Genomic DNA, 21,429 nt, shown 5'->3' with positions numbered 1-21,429 from the left:
AACTGTTTGGCCATAATGACCATAATGACCAAGCATCATGTTGAGGGGGTGCTTTGCTGCAGGAGGGACTGGTGCACTTCACAAAATAGATGGCATCATGAGGATGGGAAATTATGTGGATATATTGAAGCAACATCTCAAGACATCAGTGGGACATCTCAAGACATTTGCGACCAAGTTAAAGCTTGGTCGCAAATGGGTCTTCCAAATGGACAATGACCCCAAGCATACTTCCAAAGTTGTGGCAAAGTGGCTTAAGGACAACAAAGTCAAGGTATTGGAGTGGCCATCACAAAGCCCTGACCTCAATCCAATAAAAGAAAAAGCATGTGCGAGCAAGGAGGCCTACAAACCTGACTCAGTTACACCAGCTCTGTCAGGAGGAATGGGCCAAAATTCACCCAACTTATTGTTGGAAGCTTGTGGAAGGCTACCAGAAACATTTGACCTAAGTTAAACAATTTAAAGGCAATGCTACCAAATACTAATTGAGTGTATGTAAACTTCTGACCCACTGGGAATGTGATGAAATACGTGATGATAGGCTAATGTGATGAAATACAAGCTGAAATAAATCTCTCTCTACTATTATTCTGACATTTCACATTCTTAAAATAAAGTGGTGATCCTAACTGACCTAAAACAGGGAATTTTTACTATGATTAAATGTCAGGAATTGTGAAAAACTGAGTTGAAATGTATTTGGCTAAGGTGTATGTAAACTTCATCTGTATACCCACTACTGATTTTAACCTTAAACAATATATAATCTAGCAAAATGTTACCAATTATTTAACTGGCATATTGGCTGCTGACCGGTCGAGTAACCTCTTCTACCAGGAAGTCCTTCATGAGGATTAGTGACACCTCCAATAAATACATTGCCATCCAGACAGACTAACAGGAGCCTCTGACTGGATGTAATACAGCCACCATCCACTGGGATTTTGTGCTGTACCGCCACCATCTCTCTACAACACACATGCCGACCCTCTAGCTGAGGTGTTTCAGGCTGCATGTCTGTGTTGTTACTGCCACTAGAACGAACTCTTTGATCTGGGGCAATGATTGTCTCAAACATGAACGGCTTCAGTATGTTTATTGGCTCCCTAACTAACATTATTTAATTCCCTGTAATAAACTCATTCTCAGACTCGGAGCTACTCGGTAAATTCAGCCATTTTTAGGAGTTCCAAAATGTTCGTTCCTGCCAAGTGACGTAACAATGCCAATCTGGCAAATTACAGTTTGTTAGCTGCTGTTCTAAATCCTAGTATTTCCATTCTCCTTTAGTATTGACCCAATGTGTCTTGTTTTTTGTAGTGGCAATCAATGGCACAGAGTTTTTATGAAGGATCCAACCCCTTTGAAGTCAGATTGACCCTCGTGGACTGGTTGTCCTTTCTACTAGGCCTTGGTTAGTATTACCAGTTGTTCCAACCATTATAAAATTCCTCATTGATGTAAAAACAGGGTCTACAACAAAGAGCCCAACCTCCGACACTAATGTGTTGACGTGTACTCTTTGCACGTGAGCTAATCTCCACTCCAGGGCCGGTGCAGGAGAACGGGCCAGGTGAAAATAGGTGGCTGAACTCAGAGCAGTGGGCTGCCGGCCATCTTTGTCCTTCTCCACTCTGCCTTAACATTACAACATGGCTTTGGCCACCTTCGACAATTACATACACTGCCCGCAGTGCCAGAGAGCAGCTTGGGAAGTCAGCGAGAAGTCACACACTGTCTTCCAGCATTTCACCCCAGTGGAGGATTTGACTGGGAGAAAATGAGGGAGGGAGGGAAAGAGGAGAGAGAGAGGGAGAGCAGAGGACAGGATGAGGAGGGAAGGAGAGGCCCGAAAAGTGAGATGGGAGGGTGGAGGAAATGGAGGGAGGGTTGACACTGATTAATGTAGCTGCTGAATTGCAGACAAAATTCAATCCACTCCAAAACCATTTTCAGGTCAAAAGGAACTTTATTTATCTATGAGGTAGTTTACTGAGGACGACAAAATCAATTTTTTTCATAACAACCTAGTACCAACCAGGGACATCGTGACAAATTAATGGTGGGCTGATGACTATGTGATTGTTAGATAAAATCCTGACAATTCAGGAATGACTAAAAACTGCCACCGTCACACCACTTCAACATAGTATCACAATTAACCAGTTCAACCCAGTGAGTTTGTTGAAGTCCACTAGACCTCATATTAACCTCTCTCTACAGTCCAAACCCTGTTTTGTCTGACACATCCCCCAATTGTTCTGCTGATGCTTTTCTTCATGGGAAACCTGTCTTGTTTTGTTGATTAGATGTCCTTTGTCTTGCTCAGCTGCAGTAGGCTAGTTGTCTAGAGAACTGGAATCCATACTTTAGTAGTCAGTGGCTTGATGCCCTGACTCATTATGGATAAAAACAATGATATGTTAATGAATAGTTTATGTTACATAGGCCTATAATTATGAATGTAATTTGATTAAACAATAATTCATTCATTCATATATTCAGTGATCCCCTTTCTCGATATGACCCTTCTCATTCAAAATAAACAAAATTCACAAGAGGACCCCCCCCCTCCCAGAGGGTTCTGTATCCATGGTGATGCTGGTAAGATACATTATTACACATTATCTGCAAGTTATAACACGTTATACAATGGGTGGGTCTAATCATGAATGCTGATTGGTTAAAGCCGCATTCTAGCCATTGTCTATTCCACAAATTACCACTGGTTAAATCTATGATGTTAAAATGCCTATTTTCTCTGTTCCATTTGACTGCGCAATCCAGCTGCAGCCAGGCAATTTATAAACTTGATCTCCGCTATAAAAAGCATCTAGACATTATCTCACATTTCTTTTAGACTAACATTTACTTTTCAACTGCGGAGATTTGTATAAACATTGCTTTCTGTCTCCAACATTTGCCACATTGTTTCAATATTCAAATTCTATCTCCAGCTGTCACATAGTAATGAAGGTGTCAGGAGTCGGGATGAGACAGACAGGCAGGCAGCTTTTTCAGCCAGTCGAAATCATGAATCAACATAATGTTTATGGATATATACAAAGAAATAGTAATGAAGGAGTCGGGATGAGACAGACAGGCAGGCAGCTTTTTCAGCCAGTCGAAATCATGAATCAACATAATGTTTATGGATATATACAAAGAAATATCAATACAAAACAGGTACAACTAAATGAAATGCAGCTAGTTTGCTGTATTTCCAGCTTCAATTTGAAGTCATTGTGTTAGCTGTGTTCTTAGCTAGCTCCTCTGAACAATAGTGTCCTGACGAGAGAGCACATTTTCTGTGCCAGGCAAAATCGTGCCTCATTAGCTCATTGTTATGGATGTAACCAAATAAATGTCACTAGAAAACAGCTTAAACAAACTCAAATGGAGTTACTTTGCTGTTATTCTGGCTGCACTGTTTAAAGTGACAGTAATTTAGCCGTAGTTGGCTAGCTAGCAACCAAGGGACAGCCAGCATGGCAATTGCCAGCCAGCATGGCAATGGAACATTTAGAGCGAACAACTGGGTTGTGTCAACAGATACAGAACAAAAAGACTGAACGACTGGGTCGCGTCCATAGATGCAAAAAAAAAAGACTGAGCCTTCGTCTCAGACCTAACAACACCTGTTCCAATATATCTTCCAAACACCGACTTCTCGGGAAATATCACTTAATTATCTTCCAGTTAAAACGCTATCTGCAAGTTATAACACATTATCCGCAAGTTATAACAAATTATCGGCCAGTTAAAACATTATCTACAGGTTATAACACATTATCTGACAGTTCTAACACTTACTTACATTCTGTTTGATGCTGACCCTGTGACTACTGACTACTTGTGTTATTGCCATGTTGTTTCATGCTTTCTTCAGATATTGTTAGCTATATTTTATGATCCATATGTTTCTTTCTTGTCTCTTTTTTTAGGTGAATTCCAGGGACAGGAAAGACCATGCTCATGGATATGTTCTACTCTCATGTGGATAATGGATGTAAGAAAAGGGTCCATTTCAACAGATTCATGTTGGACATCCAGAAACGTTTTTATTATCCTAGTATATTACCTCCTATCTCATTATATACAGCTATCATATACAGCTATCAGAGGCTTGACTTTGAGCAAGTCAATCACCTCCCATGCATTCTGTATTCTATCATTACCTCACTCTCTGTTGGTCCTAATGCAATACTAAAATTGTGTACTGTTATAAACAGGATTGGGAAGTAACAGATTACATGTGGTATGGATCTGCTATTTTCTATACTTTAGAACCAGAACACCCAACAGAAGCTAGCCAGCTAACTAGCTACTAGCTAGTAGTCAGTTAGCCACTGCTAGCGGTCATCAGCTAACCTTAGCCCGGTCAACTGATGCCAGTCTGCACAGCGGGATTCAAACAAGAGCATACCAGACTGCTTTTTCTCCATCAAATCTACACATTTCTGGATTCCTTCCGCATGCTTTGAACCTGGCTAATGTCTCTGTCCCGAAGCAAGCACCAGTTAGCCTGGAACTAGCCTCGTGCTAGGCCCATCTCTCGGCTAGCTGAAGAGATCCATCAGCCACTCCTTGGGCTACAAAATATACATACAGTGCCTTGCGAAAGTATTCGTCCCCCTTGAACTTTGCGACCTTTTGCCACATTTCAGGCTTCAAACATAAAGATATACAACTGTATTTTTCTGTGAAGAATCAACAACAAGTGGGACACAATCATGAAGTGGAACGACATTTTTTTGGATATTTCAAACTTTTTTAACAAATCAAAAACTGAAAAATTGGGCGTGCAAAATTATTCAGCCCCTTTACTTTCAGTGCAGCAAACTCTCTCCAGAAGTTCAGTGAGGATCTCTGAATGATCCAATGTTGACCTAAATGACTAATGATGATAAATACAATACACCTGTGTGTAATCAAGTCTCCGTATAAATGCACCTGCACTGTGATAGTCTCAGAGGTCCGTTAAAAGCGCAGAGAGCATCATGAAGAACAAGGAACACACCAGGCAGGTCCGAGATACTGTTGTGAAGAAGTTTAAAGCCGGATTTGGATACAAAAAGATTTCCCAAGCTTTAAACATCCCAAGGAGCACTGTGCAAGCGATAATATTGAAATGGAAGGAGTATCAGACCACTGCAAATCTACCAAGACCTGGCCGTCCCTCTAAACTTTCAGCTCATACAAGGAGAAGACTGATCAGAGATGCAGCCAAGAGGCCCATGATCACTCTGGATGAACTGCAGAGATCTACAGCTGAGGTGGGAGACTCTGTCCATAGGACAACAATCAGTCGTATATTGCACAAATCTGGCCTTTATGGAAGAGTGGCAAGAAGAAAGCCATTTCTTAAAGATATCCATAAAAAGTGTTGTTTAAAGTTTGCCACAAGCCACCTGGGAGACACACCAAACATGTGGAAGAAGGTGCTCTGGTCAGATGAAACCAAAATTGAACTTTTTGGCAACAATGCAAAACGTTATGTTTGGCGTAAAAGCAACACACCATCCCCACAGTCAAACATGGTGGTGGCAGCATCATGGTTTGGGCCTGCTTTTCTTCAGCAGGGACAGGGAAGATGGTTAAAATTGATGGGAAGATGGATGGAGCCAAATACAGGACCATTCTGGAAGAAAACCTGATGGAGTCTGCAAAAGACTTGAAACTGGGACGGAGATTTGTCTTCCAACAAGACAATGATCCAAAACATAAAGCAAAATCTACAATGGAATGGTTCAAAAATAAACATATCCAGGTGTTAGAATGGCCAAGTCAAAGTCCAGACCTGAATCCAATCGAGAATCTGTGGAAAGAACTGAAAACTGCTGTTCACAAATGCTCTCCATCCAACCTCACTGAGCTCGAGCTGTTTTGCAAGGAGGAATGGGAAAAAAATTCAGTCTCTCGATGTGCAAAACTGATAGAGACATACCCCAAGCGACTTACAGCTGTAATTGCAGCAAAAGGTGGCGCTACAAAGTATTAACTTAAGGGGGCTGAATAATTTTGCACGCCCAATTTTTCAGTTTTTGATTTGTTAAAAAAGTTTGAAATATCCAATAAATGTCGTTCTACTTCATGATTGTGTCCCACTTGTTGTTGATTCTTCACCAAAAAAATACAGTTTTATATCTTTATGTTTGAAGCCTGAAATGTGGGAAAAGGTCGCAAAGTTCAAGGGGGCCGAATAATTTCGCAAGGCACTGTATTTTGCCAATTGGCCCGGACCCCTTTTACTGCCAACACAAAGCCCCGCCGATCCATCACAACTGGTCTACTGATGTAATCCGCCCGAGGGGGTTTCAACAGGCTCCTCCATCGCGACGTCCCCTGAAGTCCCATCTGCTAGCCTGCTAGCTGCGGCCTACTAGCTGTCTATGGCATATCGGACTGTTAGTTGAAGAGGTCCATCAGCCAATTTCTTGGACTACAATACCTATTTTGCCAATTGGCCTGGACCCTTTTACTGCTTACATGGAGCCCTGCCAATCCATCACGACTGGTCTGCCGACGTAATCGTCCGAGGGGGCTACAACAGACTCTTCCGTTGTGACGTCCCCCTAAGGCCCTTCTGCTAGCCCCAGCCGGTTATCTCTCTGAATCGCTGTGTCTCCAGCTCGCCTAGCTACTCACTGGTCCTTATGATCACACGGCTACGCATGCCTCTCCCTAATGTCAATATGCCTTGTCCATTGCTGTTTTAGTTTGTGATTATTGTCTTATTTCACCGTAGAGCCTTTAGCCCTGCTCAATATGCCTCAACCGGTTTAAATGGTGTTTCCGGAGACAAAGCCTCTCTCATCGTCACTCAATGCCTAGGTTTACCTAAACTGTATTCACATCTTACCATACCCTTGTCTGTGTATTATGCATTGAATATATTCTTCCGCGCACCAGAAACCTGCTCCTTTTACTCTCTGTTCCGAACGCACTAGACGACCAGTTCTTACAGCCTTTAGCCGTACCCTTATCCTACTCCTCCTCTGTTCTTCTGGTGATATAGAGGTTAGTCCATGTCCTGCAGTGCCTAGCTCCACTCATATTACCCAGGCACTCTCATTTGTTGACTTCTGTAACCGTAAAAGCCTTGGTTTCATGCATGTTAACATTAGAAGCCTCCTCCTTAAGTTTGTTTTATTCACTGCTTTAGCACACTCTGCCCACCCGGATGTTCTAGCTGTGTCTGAATCCTGGCTTAGGAAGGCCACCAAAAATCCTGAAATATCCAACCCTAACTATAACATTTTCTGACAAGATAATACTGCCAAAGGGGGCGGAGTTGCAATCTGCTGCAGAGATAGCCTGAAGAGTTCTGTCATGCTATCCAGGTCTGTGCTCAATCAATTTGAGCGGGATTCAACCTTGTTATAGACCACCTTCAGCCCCCAGCTGTGCCCTGGACACCATATGTGAATTGATTGCCCCCATCTATCTTCAGAGCTCGTACTGTTAGGTTACCTAAACTGGGACATGCTTAACACCCTGGCCATCCAACAATCTAAGCTAGATGCCATCAATCTCACACAAATTATCAATGAGCCTACCAGGTACAACCCAAAATCCGTAAACCGTCATAGATATCATTCTGACCAACCTGCCCTCTAAATACACCTCTGCTGTCTTCAACCAGGATCTCAGTGATCACTGCCTCATTGCCGTAATGGGTCCGCGGTCAAACGTGTTGATGTTTTCACTATTATTCTACAAAGTAGAAAATAATAAAAATAAAGAAAAACCCTTGAATGAGTAGGTGTGTCCAAACTTTTGACTGGTACTGTATATATATATATATATATATATATATATATATATCCATTGATTCTTGACGAAAATAACTTATAAAATCCTCAGGAGCTTAGTTCTCCACGAGAACCCAAAATATAAACTTTTTTTTACTCCAATGTTTGTAAACAAAGTAAATGCAAACAAACAAAACATGGTTAAAACTATAATTTTGATATCATGGATGGTCAGTCCTTGCATCCATTGCTCTGTCTATTAATCTGAGAGTGGTTATATTTCTCCAGACCCATTCCTCAGCTTTTTACCAAAACAGAGGTGGGGCGAACATTTTTGTATTATTTTTAAATAGCTGTATATTGTCAAGATATCAAAGTGTCACCAACAAACAGGTAAACAATAGTCCTAAATCAAATTACTTTCATTTTTCACATGTAAATAGCACTTTTTCAGTAGTGCTCAAAGTATGCCATTCCATGAGAGCAGCATTTATTTTTGAACTCGAATCATTGAGCCCAGTCAGTCCTCCATGACAATAAAATCATAAACAACAGAGTAGAGCTGGCTAATAAGTCCTTAGTTTTGGGGTCATGGTCAGGTAAAACAATTTGGCTAATCTATACTTCCATATTTCCAAGTCGTATTCTTGAAGATCAAGGAGTATAACATTTATTGGAAACACTGGAATTCTGATAGACTTTGGTTATTAATGTAAAGATATAATTGAATCATATTATTACATGTAGTAGAAAGCGATGGGTTAGAAGAAGCCTACATAACCAACCCATAAAGTAAAATTTTACATCCCACATATGGCCAGCTTTGTAAACTTTAGCATTGATTTATCCTGCAACAGATGTTGTTCAATTGGTAACATAATTTGTTGTCTTTTTCCAATGCCTCTTAAGGGGAATGTCATCTAAAAGTAACTGAATGTAATCCAAAAGTTACATTACGGATTACACTTTTGGACCGGTAACTAGTAACTGTAATGTATTACATTTAGAAAGTAACCTAGCTAACTCTGATTATGCATATAAATTAAATTACCGCAGATACGTTTCAGCAGCAGGTGTGCTTTAAGATGTTTGTCTGACGCTTATGCAGCTTTGTTAAAGGGATCCACCGAAGCACTCGGGCTAGGGAAAATGTTCACCTATGACCCCATTTAGCCGGTTACCATGGAGATCAGCAATGAAACCTGCCTCTCGTGTTTTGAACAGTTTCAGGTGAGCTCACATGTGTGTGTGAAGGAGGACTTGAGGTAACTCAAGCAGGTGTTTTTGGACACAAGCTATGCAGTAGGTAACAAACAGAACAACTATGAACTGCACAAACTAATAAGATAGATTGGCAAATTCATCTGTGGAGTTTTATGTGCCATTTATTGGGGATGACGTAGACAGAATTGTCAGATCCTTCAAAACATTAACATCTCATTTATACTAATGAACAGGAGGTTATCATACGCAGGCTAATGGCTCTGAAGCATGTTTTCATGTTCTCCTGTTGCTTACAGAGCCATCTGAGGGCTGAGTAATGATTCTCCTCAGACTCACATAAACAGGTCTGTAGCCACCTAGCGGTTCGTGTGAGAACATACTCAGGCACAACCAGGCACTGAAACAGAGATGTTTAAAGGTCCAATGCAGCTGTTTTTATCTCAATATCACATCATTTCTGAGTAACAATTAAGTACCTTACTGTGATTGTTTTCAATTAAAAGGGTAAAAAAATAACCAGAAAAAGCTTCTTAGCAAACATTTTGCCAGGGCTGTCTGGGAGTGGTCTGAGCGAGGGGGCTAATTGGAGGAGCCTAATGGGTGGGATGTGTAACCTGAAAACTAGCTGTTATTGGCAGAAAAGAGGACAAACTTTGTTATTGGTATATTAACATCAACAGGTGGTCCAAAAATCCCAGCCAGCCAAAAAAGCTGAAACTTTAGGCAGTATTTTCAAACAGCTCTTACACCTAAAGTGCATTATCATAATGTCACAGTGTGGGGGGGAAAAAAACAGGGACACAGTGTGGGGGAAAAACACAGAACAATTGCATATTTGACTGCACTGCTCCTTTAACATGGCTATTCATTATATAAAGGAAGCTGCAACCGCACATATTCACTGTGGATCATATGTACCTCTTAAAAGCATTCAAATAACTGCTGTTGACTTCCCAACAATTATAACAGTAATGATTTATTCACTGGGACAAATAAGATCACAACTCTGCTCTTTAGCTCATTGACATGCTAGCTAGGTTCCATCTACATTGAGAAACATATAGCCTTGCTTCTCAGTGAGTGACAATAAGACTATTACTTTCATTCATCCTTATGGGGGGGGGGGGGTTTCAAAGGTCACCATAGGCACTGTCTCTCTAATCTCTAATCTCTCTCTCAGGGTGCATCTGTGTGGATCAAGAGCATCTCCTTTCGTTCTGCCTTTTCACATTTTAAACTGCCGCACATGCAGCTCCTCTCTCTCTCTTCTCTTGCATCATGCTTTGCTTTCTTTGCTTGTCGACAGTTGCTACCAGCGAATATGGACAACGCACACGTGTGACATTGTATGTGATGCATAAACAAGAGGATGGCGAGAGGGAGGGAAGGAGTGGGGAACAAGGTGGTGTGGTTGAGGGTCCATACCAATCAGCATCCTCCTCCACTCAGCCATGCAAATGAGGCTATCTGGGTATCAGTCTCACTCTCCTGCTTCCTTAAGTGAGTGGCACTGGAAAGCGCCTGGCAGCGGCAGCAGGTCATATGGATCTTATCCTCTTAAATGCTAATGACATTTCTGCATTCTCTTCATTAGCACCGCGCCATTATCAGTAATTTGTAGCCTTCCCCACTTTTGCCCCCCTCCAAGTCTCCCTAATGAATACTGTCCATTGAGAAGGAGGCCTGAGATGGAGAGAGGGATGGAGAGATGGAGCGAAAGAGACCGAGAAGAGAGACAGAAGAGTGAGAGAGTGGGAAGAAAGCGCTTCAGGCTTTCATTGTCTCAGACCCCCAGTCAGTGAGGCCTATTTGTGAAATTTACTTATAGGTTGTGTTGTTGTGTACGTAAAGGGGTGTAAGATCAAAAGAAGCTTAATTTGGCACCCAAGTGCGATGTTGCAGTAAACTGACTCCCTGCTAGAGTAATTGGATGCTCATTTAAATATCGACAGCGGTTACGGCAGGCGGTCGCACCAAATTTCTGTTGCACAAGTGCTGTATGTTAGCCCCCCCTTTTTCTCTTGGAAACCTTTCTCTCTCTCTCTCTCTTCATATTCAGCAATCAAAATCAGCCCTTGGAGTGTGCGGTGTGTTTAGGGCCCATGAATAAACAAATACAGGTTTGATAAAAGGTTATAATTAGATGATTCTTTTGAAATGAAAATAAAAAACAGCGGCTGGAGGAAATTAGGCCTATTCAGTGAGTATATAGGGCCCAGCACCTTCGCTTTATGTGGATGTAACACACACACAGACACACCTTAATTTGCTGTAAGGAGAGTGCCTCTTGCTGCCCTGTAGCAAAATCAAGGCTTTAGCTGAGATGCTAATGTACTATTGGCAGAGGGCAGAGGGGTTAGCATGCGAAAGCGGAAGACACTCCAGGCTAAGAAAGGCAGCTTCTGCTGTGGGTATGGCAGTCATAAGTGTTTGTATGCAACCGGAGAAGTAAAAGAGAGGAAAAGAGAGGGACGGTAAAGGAGGGGGGGACCATAAGATGAAAGAAATTACCCTTCCTTTTATCCACAACAAGTTCATCAACCCTACTGTAATTCTCTACATGGACTTCTTCATTCCTAACTAAATACATTAGAGTGGATTTGACCAAGGAGATGGATTATAATGATCATAGAGATATTGGGGGGAATGGAAATACAGTACAGTTTTACTCTTTGGCAAGATAGTCATTCAATCAGTTGCTCATATGTTTGTCAATGTCCTCTTGACATGATGCGTTGATTGATTCACTGTACTGCCATGCAGTTTTCGGTGTTGGAGCGTGAAAAGGAAGCTGTTCCATAGTGCTAATAGATAATGACTGTAGAGTACTTGCGTGGGCCAGCAGCAGCTCATGGACAATAATGCTGTCAGGGCCCTCTTCACAAAGTGACATCCATCACACACAATCACACACACTTCACACACCTGTGTGCGGCCATCTGTGGAGTTGCTTTGTTTGCCATTGTGGCCCCTGTTCGAATTTATTTTGCTTACATTTTTTGTTTTTCATTTCTTTCTGTCTCATTCTCTCGTTCTCTCGGTCTCTCGCTTTCATTGGCTATCTTCACTCAGTCTGTTTAATTGACTAGCTCAGCTTCACCACGTTGGCTTAGCTACTTATCCTCGACAGAAATCCGCTTTGTGACCATTTGCAGTCAGGTGTAGTGGTGTGTGCGAGCGCAACTCAAGGTTGCCCAAACAACTGATCTGCAACCAACTGGCAGAGGGGACACAAGGAGGACAAGATAAAAAGACACTTTGAAATCCAACCTAAAAAAAATGCAACATAAACACAAACTGGGAACTCCACTCCATAAACAGATCCACCTGGCAACTACTGTGGCTCCACTATCGGCCTGCTGAACCACAGCAGGATCCACAACAAGCACGCCACCCAAAAAACCTGTGAAGAAGTGATCATCCTCAACCTCGAGGGATTGTTGATGATGGTTGTGTGTGTGTGTGTGTGTGTGTGTGTGTGACCATGACCATGACCAGGGTGAGACAATAGAAATGACTCAAGACGCTAATCAGCTGTCATGTGTTGACCTATAAGCACACACAAAAAAACACACACACAAACAGGAGCGGCTCTCCCTTACTTTTTTCAATTTGAGAAAACACGGAGCTGGTAAAATTATTTGGATAAATTATATATATATGTAATTACCACTAAAATTCCATGAAACACAATATAGTATAATACATTATTATTCTTATTATTATTCAACTTATAAAGCGCTTTTCAAAGAATCTCAGCTCTTCAAAGCACACGAAAAAAGTAATTTAGAAAAACAACATCATGAGATGGACAGTCGTTAGAAAGTTCATGGCTTGAGTGGTCATTTGATGGAGGTGGTCCAGCAGGGAGAGAAAGTCTGTAGGCAGGCAGGAAGTGCGGTCTCATCAAGGTTTCTCGCTGTCCATGGACTCCGTAGTAGGTAACTAGCTAGCTACTCCTTCACTACTACCAAAATGAAGCACCCACTTTAAATTGCTTTATTTATTTAACCTTTATCTAACTAGGCAAGTCAGTTAAGAACAAATTATTATTTACAATGACAACCTACCCTGGCCAAACCCTAACCCGGACGACGCTGGGCCAATTGTGCGCCGCCCTATGGGACTCCCAATCATGGCTGGTTGTGATACAGCCTGGACTCAAACCAGGGTCTGTAATGACGCCTCTAGCACTAAGATACAGTGCCTTAGACCACTGCGCAACTCGGGAGCCCTTGGGTGATGCTATGACAGTCACATGGCACCAGAAAGCACACCACAATTCAATAATAATTAAAGAGCAGCCTTGTTACTTCCCTTTGATCTTCATCGCTGCACACCTCTGCCATCTTGCTTTTGACTTCTCTCCATTCATCCTCAACCTCCTGACACTGGCTGGCATTCGAATCAAAACAGATAGCCAGCTAACATTAGCTAGCTAGCCAAACAAACAAATTACTTGCCAGCTTCAGTCTTAACATTGTGGTGGATTCTAATTATATTAGCTATATTAATTGTTCATTCTTAAAAAAAAAATATTTTAGGAAAAAAAAATGCCACAAAACAATATTTACAAAATATACAGGAGCTCTCTGCTTAGGCTGCTGCTAGGGCGCCATAGCAACTGTCTACAATGACAAACCAAATAAATATGTATAGCAGCCTAGAGGTAGGTAAATGGTGGTTTCTTAATTGTCTTCTCTTCGGCAGTGGCGAGAATGATGAAGAACTATATAGGCTATGTGTGGGCACTGCGGAGGCCTGTCGAAGGCTTGACCATTTTGGCCAATCAGAACACGGAAAAACAATCTAAATTCACTGTGTGTCTGCCTTGATGTTCATAAAACTCTACTGACCCCCTCTCTACTCTTGCACAGTGGAACCCAGAACGAAGTGAGACCACTTGGTTATGGCGACACCGTTCTGCCGAACCAGAGCGGCCACCGCAAAGTCCGAGGAGACTGACCCTCTCTGGAAGTTGCTGTAGCCCTGCTTGGGATATTTCGCCTAAATTGGCTATTAGTTGAGATGCAGGGCCTGTTCTAGCTTGGTATGTCAGGGTGGGCAATTGAACATGTGAATTGGGACAAGTTGGAGGTAATAATGCATTTAGGTTATAGTTTATTGAGATTCATGAATACACCACACCAAAGAAAATCCTGCAATTCTACGTAGTGATGATTTATGTTCACTACTTGGTCAATTGACTTGATAGGATGCTTAATATATGCAAGTGCATTATATGAATTGAGAGTTCACCTCTCTGTTATCTTTTAGAATGGAATAGAGTATATTGTAACCATGTGTTCAAGCTAATCAACTAAAAGTTGATTTATGATCCAAGATGGAGTAGCAGTAGGACGTGTGTGTTTGTCGTTGTCTTATCCCGTCCCGTGTCTTATCCCATGTCAATAGCCGGTCTTTTTCGTATATATCTTAATTTCACTTTCACGCTCTGGATCATTACACCGGATCATCGCAGCTACCTAGCTGCAAATGAGTGGCTACTGTTAGCTAACTCCTCTGTCCCGAAGCAAGCACCAACTAGCCTTGAGCTAGGTCCACATACAGTTGAAGTCAGAAGTTTACATACACCTTAGCCAAATACATTTAAACTCAGTTTTTCACAATTCCTGACATTTAATCCTAGTAAATATTCCCTGTTTTAGGTCAGTTAGGATCAACACTTTATTTTAAGAACGTGAAATGTCAGAATAATAGTATAGGTAATGATGTATTTCAGCTTTTATTTATTTCATCACATTCCCAGTGGGTCAGAAGATTACATACACTCATTTAGTATTTGTTAGCATTGCCTTTACATTGTTTAACTTGGGTCAAACGTTTCGAGCAGCCTTCCACAAGCTTCCCACAATAAGTTGGGTGAATGTTGGCCCATTCCTCCTAACAGAGCTGGGGTAACTGAGTCAGGTTTGTAGGCCTCCTTGCTCGCACACAATTTTTCAATTCTGCCCACACATTTTCTAAAGGGTTGAGGTTAGGGCTTTGTGATGGCCAATACCAATACCTTGACTTTGTTGTCCTTAAGCCATTTTGCCACGAATTTGGAAGTATGCTTGGGGTCATTGTCAATTTGGAAGACCCATTTGCGACCAAGCTTTAACTTCCTAACTGATGTCTTGAGATGTTGCTTCAATATATCCACATAATTTTACTACCTCATGATGCCATCTATTTTGTGAAGTTCACCAGTCCCTCCTGCAGCAAAGCACCGCCACAACATGATCCTGCAACCCCCGTGCTTCACGGTTGGGATGGTATTCTTCGGCTTGCAAGCCTCCCCCTTTTTCCTCCAAACATAACGATGGTCATTATGGTCAAACAGTTCTATGTTTGTTTCACCAGACCAGAGGATATTTCTCCAAAAATTATGATCTTTGTCCCCATGTGCAGTTGCAACCAGTCTGGCTTTTTTATGGCAGTTTTGGAGCAGTGGCTTCTTCCTTGCTGAGTGGCCTTTCAGGTTATGTCAATTATAGGACTCTTTTTACTGTGGATAAAGATCATTTGTACCTGTTTCCTCCAGCATCTTCACATGGTCCTTTGCTGTTGTTCTGGGACTGATTTTCACTTTTCGCACCAAAGTACCAAAGACTTAATCCAAGGTGGCGTAGCAGTCAGATGTCTTTGTCCTGTCGTGTCCCTTGTATATATTGTTTTTTACATATTTTTCGTCACATATCTTTTAAAATATTTTGCTAAACCTCAACATCTAAATACTCTCCTGCAACCCGCCTCATCCAATGTAGCGTGGATCTGCTTTTTTTCCCTAAAGTATCTGTATTTACTTTGGATCTGGAATCCCACAACTGAAGCTAGCCAGCTATCAGTCAGCAAACCATTGCCAGCGGTCATCAGCTAACCTTCAGCTCGAATAGCTCTCGCCAGTTTGAACAACGTGACTCTAACCAGAGCATAACGGACTTATTATTTTTATCCCCGGATTCCCACAGCAAACTGAACATTTTCATCTGGATCTTCACAACTACTACAACTGCTACTAACTTTAAACGCCATGTCGCCCGCGTGCTAGCGTAGTGGCAGCTTCCCTGTTCCATCTACTGCTGCCCCCTGGACACTATCATCACTTGGCTACATATCTGATGTCTGCTGGACCATTAATCACGGTACTCCATTCTGTTTATTTATGTTTTACCTGTCGGCCCCAGCCGCGAACTCAGGCTCTGTGTGTAGTTAATCCGACCCTCTCTGCCTAGTCATCGCCATTTTACCTGCTGTTGTTGTGTTAGCTGACTAGCTGTTGTTGTCTCACCTGTTGTTTTAGCAAGCTCTCCCAATCAAGACCTGCGATTACTTTATACCTTGCTGTATGTCTCTCTCAAATATCAATATGCCTTGTCTACTGTTGTTCAGGTTGGTTATCATTGTTTTAGTTTACGATGGAGCCCCTAGTTCCACTCCTCACACCTCTGAGACCTCACCCATTATAACCAGCATGTCCAGAGATACAACCTCTCTTATCATCACCCAGTGCCCGGGCTTACCTCCGCTGTACCCACACCCCACCATACAGCTGTCTGCACATTATGCCCTGAATACAATCTCCAACACCCATAAATCTGCTCCTTTTATTCCTTGTCCCCAACGCTCTAAGTGACCAGTTTTGATAGCCTTTAGCCGCACCCTCATCCTACTCCTCCTCTGTTCCTCGGGTGATGTGGAGGCAAACCCAGGCCCTGCATGTCCCCAGACACCCTCATTTGTTGACTTCTGTGATTGAAAAAGCCTTGGTTTCATGCATGTCAACATCAGAAGCCTCCTCCCTAAGTTTGTTTTACTCACTGCTTTAGCACACTCTGCCAACCCTGATGTCCTTGCCGTGTCTGAATCCTGGCTTAGGAAGGCCACCAAAAATTTGGAGATTTCCATACCCAACTATAACACTTTCCGTCAAGATAGAACTGCCAAAGGGGGAGGAGTTGCGATCTGCTGCAGAGATGGCCTGCAAAGTTCTGTCATACTTTCCAGGTCTATGCCCAAACAGTTCGAACTTCTAATTGTAAAAATTAATCTCTCCAGAAATAAGTCTCTCAACGTTGCCGTCTGCTACCGACCCCCTTCAGCTCCCAGCTGTGCCCTGGACACCATCTGTGAATTGATCGCCCCCCATCTAGCTTCAGAGTTTGTTCTGTTAGGTGACCTAAACTGGGATATGCTTAACAACCCAGCAGTCCTACAATCTAAGCTAGATGCCCTCAATCTCACACAAATCATCAAGGAACCCACCAGGTACAACCCTAAATCCGTAAACATGGCCACCCTAATTGATATTATCCTGACTAACTTGCCCTCCAAATACACCTCTGCTGTCTTCAATCAGAATCTCAGCGATCACTGCCTCATTGCCTGTATCCGATACGGGTCTGCGGTCACCGTCAAACGCTCCCTAAAACACTTCTGCGAGCAGACCTTTCTAATCGACCTAGCCCGGGTATCCTGGAAGGATATTGACCTCATCCCGTCAGTTGAGGATGCCTGGTCATTCTTTAAAAGTAACTTCCTCACCATCTTAGACAAGCATGCTCCGTTCAAAAAATGCAGAACTAAGAACAGATATAGCCCTTGGTTCACTCCAGAACTGACTGCCCTCGACCAGCACAAAAACATCCTGTGGCGGACTGCAATAGCATCGAATAGTCCCCGCGATATGCAACTGTTCAGGGAATTCAGGAACCAATACACTCAGTCAGTCAGGAAAGCAAAGGCCAGCTTTTTCAAGCAGAAATTTGCATCCTGTAGTTCTAACTCCAAAACATTCTGGGACACTGTAAAGTCCATGGTGAACAAGAGCACCTTCTCCCAGCTGCCCACTGCACTGAGGCTAGGTAACACGGTCACCACCGATAAATCCGTGACAATCGAAAACTTCAACAAGCATTTCTCAACGGCTGGCCATGCCTTCCTCCTGGCTACTCCAACATCGGCCAACAGCTCCCCCCCCGCAGCTACTCGCCCACGTCTCCCCAGCTTCTCCTTTACCCAAATCCAGATAGCAGATGTTCTGAAAGAGCTGCAAAACCTGGACCCATACAAATCAGCTGGGCTTGACAATCTGGACCCTCTATTACTGAAACTGTCCACCGCCATTGTCGCAACCCCTATTACCAGCCTGTTCAACCTCTCCTTCATATCATCTGAGATCCCCAAGGATTGGAAAGCTGCCGCGGTCATCCCCCTCTTCAAAGGGGGAGACACCCTGGACCCAATCCGGTTTCCGAGCCGGTCACGGGTGCACCTAAGCCACGCTCAAGGTACTAAACGATATCATATCCGCCATCGATAAAAGACAGTACTCTGCAGCCGTCTTCATCGACCTGGCCAAGGCTTTCGACTCTGTCAATCACCATATTCTTATCGGCAGACTCAGTAGCCTCAGCTTTTCTACTGCCTTGCCTGGTTCAAAAACTACTTTGCATACAGAGTTCAGTGTGTCAAATCGGAGGGCATGTTGTCCGGTCCTCTGGCAGTCGCTATGGGGGTACCACAGGGTTCAATTCTCGGGCCGACTCTTTTCTCTGTATATATCAATGATGTTGCTCTTGCTGTGGGCGATTCCCTGATCCACCTCTACGCAGACGACACCATTCTGTATACTTCTGGCCATTCCTTGGACACTGTGCTATCGAACCTCCAAACAAACTTCATTGCCATACAACACTCCTTCCGTGGCCTCCAACTGCTCTTAAACGCTAGTAAAAACAAATGCATGTTCGCTGTCTGCACCCGCACGCCCAACTAGCATCACCACTCTGGATGGTTCCAACCTAGAATATGTGGACATCTATAAGTACCTAGGTGTCTAGCTAGACTGCAAACTGTCCTTCCAGACTCATATCAAACATCTCCAATTCAAAATCAAATCTATTTTGCAACAAAGCCTCCTTCACTCTTGCCGCAAAACTTAACCTAGTAAAACTGACTATCCTACCGATCCTCGACTTCGGCGATGTCATCTACAAAATAGCTTCCAATACTCTACTCAGCAAACTGGTTGCAGTTTATCACAGTGCCATCCGTTTTCTTACTAAAGCACCTTATACCACCCACCACTGCGACCTGTATGCTCTAGTCGGCTGGCCCTTGCGACATGTTCATCGCCAGACCCACTGGCTCCAGGTCATCTACAAGTCAAATCAAATCAAATGTATTTATATAGCCCTTCGTACATCAGCTGATATCTCAAAGTGCTGTACAGAAACCCAGCCTAAAACCCCAAACAGCAAGCAATGCAGGTGTAGTAGCACAGTGGCTAGGAAAAACTCCCTAGAAAGGCCAAAACCTAGGAAGAAACCTAGAGAGAAACCAGGCTATGTGGGGTGGCAAGTCCTCTTCCGGCTGTGCCGGGTGGAGATTATAACAGATGATGTCCAAGATGATGTCCAAGATGTTCAAATGTTCATAAATGACCAGCATGGTCAAATAATAATAGGGCAGAACAGGTGAAACTGGAGCAGCAGCACGGTCAGGTGGACTGGGGACAGCAAGGAGTCATCATGTCAGGTAGTCCTGGGGCATGGTCCTAGGGCTCAGGTCCTCTGAGAGAGAGAAAGAAATAGAGAAAGAGAGAATTAGAGAACGCACACTTAGATTCACACACAGGACACCGAATATGACAGGAGAAGTACTCCAGATATAACAAACTGACCCCAGCCCCCCGACACATAAACTACTGCAGCATAAATACTGGAGGCTGAAACAAGAGGGAGACACTGTGGCCCCATCTGAGGACACCCCCGGACAGGGCCAAACAGGAAGGATATAACCCCACCCACTTTGCCAAACCACAGCCCCCACACCACTAGAGGGATATCTTCAACCACCAACTTACCATCCTGAGACAAGGCTGAGTATAGCCCACAAAGATCTCCGCCATGGCACAACCCAAGGAGGGGCGCCAACCCAGACAGGATGACCACATCAGTGAATCAACCCACTCAGGTGACGCACCCCCTCCAGGGACGGCATGAGAGAGCCCCAGTAAGCCAGTGACTCAGCCCCTGTAATAGGGTTAGAGGCAGAGAATCCCATTGGAAAGAGGGGAACCGGCCAGGCAGAGACAGCAAGGGCGGTTCGTTGCTCCAGAGCCTTTCCGTTCACCTTCCCACTCCTGGGACACTCAATCATATGAGTGTACTACACTCAATCATATGACCCACTGAAGAGATGAGTCTTCAGTAAAGACTTAAAGGTTGAGACCGAGTTTGCGTCTCTGACATGGGTAGGCAGACCGTTCCATAAAAATTGAGCTCTATAGGAGAAAGCCCTGCCTCCAGCTGTTTGCTTAGAAATTCTAGGGACAATTAGGAGGCGTGCGTCTTGTGACCATAGCGTACGTGTAGGTATGTACGGCAGGACCAAATCAGAGAGATAGGTAGGAGCAAGCCCATGTAATGCATTGTAGGTTAGCAGTAAAACCTTGAAATCAGCCCTTGCTTTGACAGGAAGCGAGTGTAGAGAGGCTAGCACTGGAGTAATATGATTAAATTGTTTGGTTCTAGTCAGGATTCTAGCAGCCGTATTTAGCACTAACTGAAGTTTATTTAGTGCTTTATCCGGGTAGCCGGAAAGTAGAGCATTGCAGTAGTCTAACCTAGAAGTGACAAAAGCATGGATTAATTTTTCTGCATCATTTTTGGACAGAAAGTTTCTGATTGTTGCAATGTTACATAGTGTGGCAAACCTCTTCAAGGTTAGGAGCGTTTGTCACAAATTAAGTGGTAAACTGTCACCAAATTCTTTCGAACAGGACAGTACCTGTATGTTTGTTTCTCCGTCCTGGTCCACCCAGGCCGTAGGCGAGGTCAAGGATAGCAGGGTTCTGTACACGAATCGGGTTCTCGGTAGGTCCAGGTCCAAACGCCAACAGGTAAGTCCAAAACAATCCAGCTCATATACGGTAAATCCAGCCAATCTCTATTGTCTCTTTCTCTATTGTTCATAGATCCTTCCAGCACTCTCTCTCTCTCTTCCTGGTTTTTCTTGACCCTTTATCTGTTTGTCGGCTCCACCTTCTGAGGGTTCCCCTTGCTTCTGGGACTTGTAGTTTTGGCGGTCGGCCATTTTGTGATCTGTAGTTCTGACAGGGGTGGCCATTTTAGTGATCGGGCAGAGCCCATTTATTAGTTCTGCTCTCACATATCTGCCATTTATCACTCAACCCCCTTCTTTGCCACAATAGATGGAAAAAAGCTGTCCTTGAAATGGTCTTGATATGTTCTTCAAAAGAGAGATCAGGGTCCAGAGTAACGCCGAGGTCCTTCACAGTTTTATTTGAGACGACTGTACAACCATTAAGATTAATTGTCAGTTTCAACAGAAGATCTCTTTGTTTCTTGGGACCTAGAATAAGCATCTCTGTTTTGTCCGAGTTTAAAAGTAGAACGTTTGCAGCCATCCATTTCCTTAT

General features: G+C 43.3%; 1 long non-coding RNA gene across 1 annotated transcript; it reads right to left on the bottom strand.

The window, feature by feature from the left end:
• Positions 1–14,085: 14,085 nt before the first annotated feature.
• Positions 14,086–21,161, bottom strand: LOC149981654 (uncharacterized). The gene is made up of 2 exons (XR_016497792.1): positions 20,778–21,161; positions 14,086–19,558 (listed from the first exon to the last, which is right to left on the bottom strand). It is a non-coding gene; the product is annotated as an uncharacterized LOC149981654 (long non-coding RNA).
• Positions 21,162–21,429: the final 268 nt, after the last annotated feature.

Source organism: Oncorhynchus mykiss, chromosome 8, assembly GCF_057628025.1.
Source record: "Oncorhynchus mykiss isolate SJ-2025 chromosome 8, ASM5762802v1, whole genome shotgun sequence".
Lineage (NCBI taxonomy): Eukaryota > Metazoa > Chordata > Actinopteri > Salmoniformes > Salmonidae > Oncorhynchus > Oncorhynchus mykiss.
Note: the sequence above shows the minus strand (reverse complement) of the source record. Positions and strands in the feature narration are given on the sequence as shown.